General features: G+C 39.6%; 2 non-coding genes across 2 annotated transcripts; both read left to right on the plus strand.

Annotated features, from left to right (window-relative positions):
- Positions 1 to 4,160: 4,160 nt before the first annotated feature.
- trnay-gua (transfer RNA tyrosine (anticodon GUA)) lies at positions 4,161 to 4,248 on the plus strand. Its single transcript is given in 2 exon segments — positions 4,161 to 4,197; positions 4,213 to 4,248. It is a non-coding gene; the product is annotated as a tRNA-Tyr (tRNA).
- Positions 4,249 to 5,373: 1,125 nt separating this feature from the next.
- trnal-uag (transfer RNA leucine (anticodon UAG)) lies at positions 5,374 to 5,455 on the plus strand. The gene has a single exon. It is a non-coding gene; the product is annotated as a tRNA-Leu (tRNA).
- Positions 5,456 to 8,925: the final 3,470 nt, after the last annotated feature.

The following is an 8,925-nucleotide window of genomic DNA, read 5'->3' on the forward strand; positions in this document are numbered from 1 at the left end:
TTATTGGTGCTCACATGTCTGAGTTTCTGTTTCCTGTCACTTTAGACCGTCGGAGGATTAACTACTTCCTGGAATGCTCCTGGGACGTACACGTGCAAGACCGCAACACTGCTGCTGTCAAAGGCAACGCTGCTGCTAGCGACTGTGATTCCACTCTGAACCCAAGGCAAGTGTATGTAGACTTCAGTTGTGTTTGAAACTCAGGGGAAAAACACTTTAAAGCCCAACACAGGTTTGCCCCAGTGCATCAATGTCAAATGTTAAAAAAGATGCACTATTGTTTGCTTTTTATATTTCAGGAACTTAAGTGCACCTCTCCGTTTATGTAACCCTTGGGAAGATTCACGAGTCCTTTTTCAAAAGGAATGTAAATTCAACCACTGATTCCTGACTGACTTTGTGAATAAACTTATGAACTGGGTTTCTGTGCCAATATTTTATTAAATGGGCCACTATAAACCCAGGATGTCATTAGCTCACAGATAGCCACTTCTGAGTTGAGTCACCCATTATTCCAGTGAGTGCTAGGGAAGCTGTCTGTGCTGTAAGCTCAGCTTGTGTCACACACACGGCCGCTAAATGGAGACGAGACTACAACCCCACGCTGCAACCACAATTCTAGAGACTCTGCATTGAGTCAAGCATCTTAAAGATTCAGCTACCCAGACGGAAATACACCATTTGTGTAGATTTTTCTGTTGGAAGGTTCAATTTCAACTCTGTGAGATTAAAACATGACTACATATTAGTTAGCTGTTAATGCCCCACCTGTGGGCATGGTGTGATTTCCAAAGCATAACTGAATTGGAAACTAGAGGTGCCCACTGGAGTCTGGCTGTCGCTAACATGTCAACAGTGGCTCTTGTTAAAATTGCTGTAACGCTCTACTTGTGTCAGACATGGGGACGCAACCAGTCTGCAGAAGGACTCTTCATTGAGGCCCAACCTTGTCCAGACAACAAAACTGTTCAATTGTCTTTCCATTTTTATTTGTGTTCTTGACCCACCTTCAGACCCTTTTTTCGGTTCCAGGTGCCAAACTTGGTAATGTAAAAAACCCATTCCCCAGTCTAAAATGTTTCTCCCCAACTACCTATTCCCCTAGAAATTAAGTGCGACCCTCTTGGGGTCCAGACCCCCAGGTTAAGAACCCCTGAGCTAGTGTACTCAAACACATTTCATTGTGGAAGGCTATTCTGTTTAGTTGTCATTACATAGTTTTTTTTGGCTCTTTCAGTTATTTAAACCATTCAAATCTTCAGCTCTTTCAGAAAACAGTAGGTTTAAAGTCCTAGTTGTGCTGTCCACCAGTTACCACAGAGGTAATATCTTCTGCAGCTCTTTTAAAGACTCTACCATAATACCTGCTGGAGATGCCAGGTCCGCATACATGGAAAGCATGAGCTCTACCACTGAGCTACATCCCCTAAAGCTATCAGATTTTTTTTGACTTTGTTCTGAGATACTTAGACTTATCTTTATAAATCCTTTTGGGATGAAAATCTCACTGCATAAAAGAATAAACGTGAAAACATGTAAGTTTAATGTTTGTATATGGCTTCAAAACCGTAAATGCCACTGTGGTGGCTGGAAGTCAAACCTGGGCAAAATGATTGCACTGCTATGGTTAAATCAGTCGAAAAGTAACACACCTGCTGTCTTTCTGCTGGACAGTACAATGTTCACTGCAAATTTTGTAACTCACACGAAAAATAATGATAAGAAACATTAATGGAGACGGGTGGCTTCCAGTACCTATGAGATAACACAATATTGTTAATGAAGGCACATCTGCGTTTTTTAAATGCTGGATGAGTCATTGGTTTGCTACCACCCTAAAGAATGCCTTTCGTTGTCTTAATCACAGAAAAACAACTTCCAGTCATGTGCTTGTCCCAGATTCAACCACCTGAAAGTCACTGTATTTTCAGCATCAGTTATGCTTTTTTTTGTTTGTTGAAGTATTTGCCCTGTGTGAGGTTGAACTCACGACTTCAGATTATGAGACTGACGCGCTGCCTATCTGCGCCAAAGCTGGGGAACATAGTCTGTAAGGGGGGGGGGGGGAAGAAGAGGAAAAAAGGGAAGAGGGAGGGAAGAAGGAAAAGAGGAAAAAGGAGGAAAAAAAAGAAGAAATTAGAGAAAAGATGACAAAGATGCTAAATTACACACATAGTGTAAGAGGTTTTATAGTTTCTATTAAGTCAGATTTAATTTAATTGCTGAAATGGAATGTTTCTGGGAAATAAGGGAAGTTTAAACGTAGATTCAAAGGTCACAGGTTCCATCCCCACCTAGCACCAGATCTTAGGTTCCATCCCCACCTAGCACCAGATCTAGGTTCGATCCCCACCTAGCACCAGATCTTAGGTTCGATCCCCACCTAGCACCAGATCTTAGGTTCGATCCCCACCTAGCACCAGATCTTAGGTTCGATCCCCACCTAGCACCAGATCTTAGGTTTGATCCCCACCTAGCACCAGATCTTAGGTTGGATCCCCACCTAGCACCAGATCTTAGGTTGGATCCCCACCTAGTGCCAGAAGATCCAATTCCACTGTCCACAACTTTATTGTTCTACTAAACAAAGTTTTGGAGGAATAAGATATTAGTAAGGTTGGAAAACAATTTAAACAAATAATGTATAACGTTTAGATTGACTTTTGAACAATATATCTGCTTTTAGTACTGCATATTTAGTAATCGTGCTATATTTGGTCATATTAAAAGTTAGTCTTTATAATAAGTATTGTTTAGTAATAAATAATTTTCTTTTTCTTTAAACATTGTATGACAGGTAAAAACCAAGCATTTTAGTTCTCTTTTCTCTAAAAGCTAGTATGTCATACAGTAATCATTTGCGGGAAGTAGGGTGTATAAAGGCAAGTCATATGCTCAGCAGTGTGTACACTATAATTTGGAATAATATTGAAATGAAGCCAATTAATATAATACATGCCACTTTATTACATTATTGATCTCAACAAAACATATGTCTTTAGGTAACGAATAATATGTTTAGCACAAGAAATGACTGACTATACAAAGGTTTTTACACCAGGAGAGAAATAAGAGAATCAACAAACTACTTCTGTACAAGAGTAAAACACACATAACATATAATCAGAATACATCATAGTATTGTATGCATAGTACAATCTAACTATTAATATTTTCTACCGCGATGAGTCATCTTCTCTTGCGATTGCGGCAAAGCTGCCATTGAGCACAAAATGCGTTTTGACTGGTAGGAAATGGAGATGGGCGTTGCCAAGAGGAGGCGCTTTTTTGATTGGCAAGAAATGGATATGAAGTCTCTTGTGATTGGCAGAAAATGGAAGGGAGCTTTGGGTTTGATTGGTAAGAAAAGGAGATGAGAAAGTGGACAAATATGTTCTGGGTAGCGCCAACGAGGCTATGAAAGCGATTGCAATGGTTGGGAAAGTTTCGGAAATACTAACAATTTGGTCGTCAATCTTAATAAAAACAATGTGTGTGGAGACCTATGTATTCACACACTAAGATCAACCCTAGATGCTTTGTCATGACCCAGAACATATTTGTCCACTTTCTCATCTTCTTTTCTCACCAATCAAACTCAAAGCTCCCTTCCATTTTTGGCCAATCCTGAGAGACTTCATATCCATTTCTTGTCAATCAAAAAGGCGCCTCCTCTTGGCAACGCCCATCTCCATTTCCTACCAATCCAAACGCATTTTCTCCTTAAGAGAGACTTTGCATTTATAATTTGGAACTAACGAAGGCAAGGAGGTCTTCTCTGATATTATCTCTGGAAACAATAATAATTCACGTGCTTTGTTTGCTACTGTCGATAGGTTAACAAACCCTCCAGTACCAGTAGCACCTGAACTTTTATCTAACAAGGCCTGCAATGACTTTTCCTCCTTCTTCATAGACAAAATCCAGAAGATTAGACAAACAATCAGTGCCTCCATATCCAGTACAGGATATGTGTTGTCACAGTGTTCAAGCAAAACTAGTTCCAATATGAAAGAATTTCATACGATCAACCATAAAAACCTGTGAAGCGTGCACGCTACCACTGAGCTACATCCCCTAAAGAGTGTCAGATCCAGGGGGGCCCCGTGTTATCACATTCACATTCACAGAATGATAAGTGCGTGGGGCTATGGCAGCTCCCTTCGATAGCTCAGTTGGTAGAGCGGAGGACTGTAGAGGTATAGAACTGAAATCCTTAGGTCGCTGGTTCAAATCCGGCTCGAAGGAGCACCTTTTTTCCAGAGGCTACCTTCAAGGATTAATAAAGTGTTTTTGATTCTGACGTACAGATGGATGGTTGACCTAAAAGCACAATACTTCTTCCCGAGACATAACAAGAAACAAAAAAAAAATAGGTGTGGGAGACAGCGTTAAGCCCTGACAGAATAGAGAACTACAGACAAACCATGTGAAATAGTGCCAAGTGTAACCAGAAGAACTGGAAAACAACTAGAACTATAAAGTACAAACCTTTCTTTAAGAAATCTTTATTGTGCTCACAAGGGCCCTCATTTATGAAATGTGCATACGACCTAAAACAGGCGTAGGACGGGGGTACGCCGGTTCCTACGCAGAGTACGGCATTTATCAATTTGAACGTGAGCGTGGGCTGCGAAAAAAATCTCACGTCTGGTCCCACCTTCATGAGCCGTCTCTCTGCCTGCATATTTGAGTGGGATGCAGGAGACCTCTCTCTGTTACGAGCAACTGGGAGGGGCAAACGGAAGGGACCTCATGGTGGTGCCACTGCTGGACCAGGTGCGCATGGAGCACATCAAGAAGGGCCCTATCAAGAAGGGGGGTGTTGTCCTGACCAAGTATGGCTGTGCCAGAGGGTCCACGTCTGACCAGGTTCATTCTGTCTAAGTAGTATGTGTTTCATGATTGTATTTTGGTTTTTGAATGGTAAATGAACAACTGTGCTGGAATTTGTAATCAAAAACATGACCTTTCCCATTTTGACAAGCTGTTTTGAACACTTGAGGTATTTCAATAAAGTCTTTGGTATAGGACAGTTACCTTGCAATCTAAATCTGTATATCCTATTGTCTCTGGAACAATAGTTGGCAGTTGGAGGAGTAATGGCTCTTTACAGTGAATATGCAAAAGAAGATGTTCACAAATTCAGCCCAAATACTCACCCCATATTCACACAGACCTAAACCTACTCACTTAATGCTGGTTACAATATTCTAAACTCAACAATGCCAGAGAAAAATGACAACGAGTGACAACATTTTCCAATAAAGTATTGGCTTTTTCCTTGCGAAAGTTTTATTCCAATGACATTGACAAATATACCGTTAGTTACGGTCCCTGTGTGTCTCACGATGTGGAGAGCTGATGCATGCAGGTAGTGTGGCCGAGTGGTCTAAGGCGCTGGATTTAGGCTCCAGTCTCTCTGGAGGCGTGGGTTCAAATCCCACCACTGCCATTTGCTGATGTTACATAGGTGGAAGACAAACCATATGTTGACTTGAATTTGTATCAGTTACATTATACTCTTATGACATAGCTTGGTGAAGTGACTAAAGTCATTAGTGGCAACGTATTAGACTCCTTGCTGAATCTGTTGTTTTTATCTTTACTGGCAATTCCGTTTTTAAATGAACACCCAATCTTAAGTGTTCAATGTGAAATACTCATTCATCAACAAAATTGTCGGTAACTATGACGGTGCGCATACGCTACCAATACCATCCAAAGACTGAGACTGCAGGTATAGGTTATATGCCCGTATATGTTTAACGTGTTCATATGTTCTGTTAATTTTCACAATATTTAAAATCTTCAGTTAACCTAGTCATTCTCCATTTCCCCTCAGTAATCCCTCAGCTTTCTTGTGCGCACATTTTAACATCTAAAACTACTATTAGTTTAACGCTAGAACCCCAACACTTTTAAAGAGTATCATTTCCTTTAAATCAGACCCCCGACAACTGATGTATCCTTTTGTCGTCTTTGATGGGTCATAAATACTTCATCTGCAATTATATCATAATTCATCTAGCAATTATTTTCCTTTTTCAAACAGTAACTAAACCCCTGACCAACATTTTTTAACTGAAAATGTATATGAGTGTCAAGTAATGTTATTGTTGGATTCAGGTCCAAATATTGACATTTTAGTGCAATGCAAAGGTACATAACAGATTGCTTTCTACTTACCTGGAGCGATGCAAAGCAGGGGTGGCCAACTAATCAAGGAACAGCAAGAGACTTGGTATTTAAGAATACAAACTGACTACTATGTCGGAGATTACTGCGGACACATGCTTCACACTACGAGCGTGCGCGCACGGTACACAGAGACAATAGTGAGAGAAAAGAAAAAGAAACTAGCTGTCCGGAGGATAATCAGCTGAGATCATGTGCATCTTTGAGAACTGTAAGTCATATATTTATGTTAACAGTTCATTTAAGCCTGTTGTTGTATTGGTCTATAATTCTGGTACATTTAAAAGTTAGCTTGTTTATGTTCTTCTCCTGTTAGCTAGGTTACACCTGTTACCTAGGTTAAACTTGTTACCTATTTACCCAATTTGATAAAATGATAGATCTCTTTTTTGGTACAAATAAGGGAGCATATCAATCAATCAAGCTACCTCCACGTGGATCCACAGGCACTACGATCTGCAATTTGCTCAATTTTGCTTGCTTACTACCACTAACCAATTGAAAAGTTTACGAACATTTGTGCAAACAGGCATAGCTTTGCTTTACAGGTTGTCGTGGCCGAGTGGTTAAGGTGATGGACTAGAAATCTGTTGAAGTCTCCCCGTGCAGGTTTGAATCCTGCTGACAAGACAACTTGCTTTCTTCAAGAGTGGTATTATCGCAAAGACAGATAACATCCAGAGATGCCAAAAGTACTGAAGTAGAGTTATTTATGTTAAAAAATACTCTGGTAGAAGTACTGATTTAACTTCTTCACTCAAGTAAAAGTAACAAAGTGTACATGGAAAAAAAGACTATTCTTTATATGCCATAGTTAATAAAATGTCTTTTTAGATACAGTGATCATATACATCATGGAGTTTGGTGGGTTTGGTGATGTTGGGGCTGTTTCATATTAAACTAAAAGGATCTTACTCTTTAACTAAAACCTTTATTTCTGTAGGGATCAATCCCATAATGTTCTCACACTGTTAGAATAATAATCTGAGTCTTTCAGCACTTTTAGTGGATGGAAACGTTCTCTTATTAAGGAGTTAAACAGAAACGGTAGGAAGGATGAATCCGCCAAATCAAGTCACAAGTAATCAGCACGAGGCCTTGTTTAATTTCTTTTATTTTGTATTTAATTGTTCCACATTGCAAAACATTTAAAACAATTCAATCAGATGTTCTTTTACAAGTCAGATGAATAAATCAGCTGTTTGCTTTCTATTTTAAGATTTTGTATGACATCAGGATCTTTACTTTCATCCTGAACAGACCTCAACAGATTTAAAACCACATTCAGTCACAGAAAATAAGAAATGTCAAAGATTATTAAATGAAATTCCACAAAGTAGGAAACATTACGTTAAACTACAAAACGACAATAACTTGAGAGCGCACAATTAAAAATGGCCAACTTCTAGTATGCTGTAATGATGAGAGGACCAATTTAAACAAATATTGAATTTGCGCTTATTCACTATATATACTCACAATGCTCAAAGATTATAGTTTTTGCCAACTTTTGAGAGTTTAGAAATATATAAGGGTGACAAAAATGTATTCCTAAAACGAAAATTACAATGACTTCCTGTCAACCAAAAAAAAGTTGTGTTTCTAGAGATGAGAAGAAGGTTTTTACAAAAAAAAAAGTTCCAAACATGTCTACGTTTTCCAACCAAAACATCTTTAAACGTCTTAATGTTTCTCCTTTGGGCCTTCTCCTTCCCTCAGTGGGTACATTGTGGTTAAGGTTGTGTACCGAAAACTTAACACCCGGTATCTATCGGACCGAATAGTAACGGGGACTTCGGTGCTACTAAAACACCAGCGCTGCCTTTTTCCATCTACTAGTTGTTTTTGTCATAAAGCAGCAATTTACTGCAAAAACATTAAATTTTTTTATTTAATTTGGACCATATAGCAATAAACAAGCCATTCTTAAATGTTGCTGACTGTCTTTTTGTGCTCTTTTTTTTTTTAAATATACATTTAAAAATGTATTATTAAAAGGATGGGTTCAGGCAACGATATTAGTGCCTAAATGTTAAAGGGTTCTGAGGACAGGCAGAACATAGTCCAGCTGATCCACAATAACATACATGTTGCTCAGAAGATAAAGTTACTGCTAGTCAGCCTTCAATGTGGAGAGAAGATCAGAATATAACAAAACAGCTATCAGGGCATGAGGAGGAGGAAACAGCATGTTCACAACGAGGCAGTGTGAACGCGCTGGTGACTTTTAAGGTGACCAATCCGAGAAAACGTTTTCCCACATTGTTCACACCAGTACGGCTTCTCACCAGTGTGAATGCGCTGGTGTCCTTTACGGTGACTACTCTGAGAAAACGTTTTCCCACATTGTTCACAGCTGTACGGCTTCTCTCCAGTGTGAATGCGCTGGTGAGTTTTAAGGGTACTACTATGAGAAAAGGTTTCCCCACATTGTTCACAGCTGTACGGCTTCTCTCCAGTGTGAATGCGCTGGTGTTTTTAAGGTTACCACAATCAGAAAACGTTTTCCCACATTGCTCACAGCTGTAGGGCTTCTCCCCAGTGTGAATGCGCTGGTGTTTTTTAAGGTAACTACTACGAGAAAAGGTTTCCCCACATTGTTCACAGCTGTACGGCTTCTCTCCAGTGTGAATGCGCTGGTGAGCTTTAAGGTGACCCCTCTGAGAAAATGTTTCTTTACATTGTTCACACCAGTATGGTTTCTCTCCAGTGTGAATTTGTTGATGT

This window comes from Etheostoma spectabile, unplaced genomic scaffold (assembly GCF_008692095.1).
Source record: "Etheostoma spectabile isolate EspeVRDwgs_2016 unplaced genomic scaffold, UIUC_Espe_1.0 scaffold00002527, whole genome shotgun sequence".
Taxonomy (NCBI): Eukaryota; Metazoa; Chordata; class Actinopteri; order Perciformes; family Percidae; genus Etheostoma; species Etheostoma spectabile.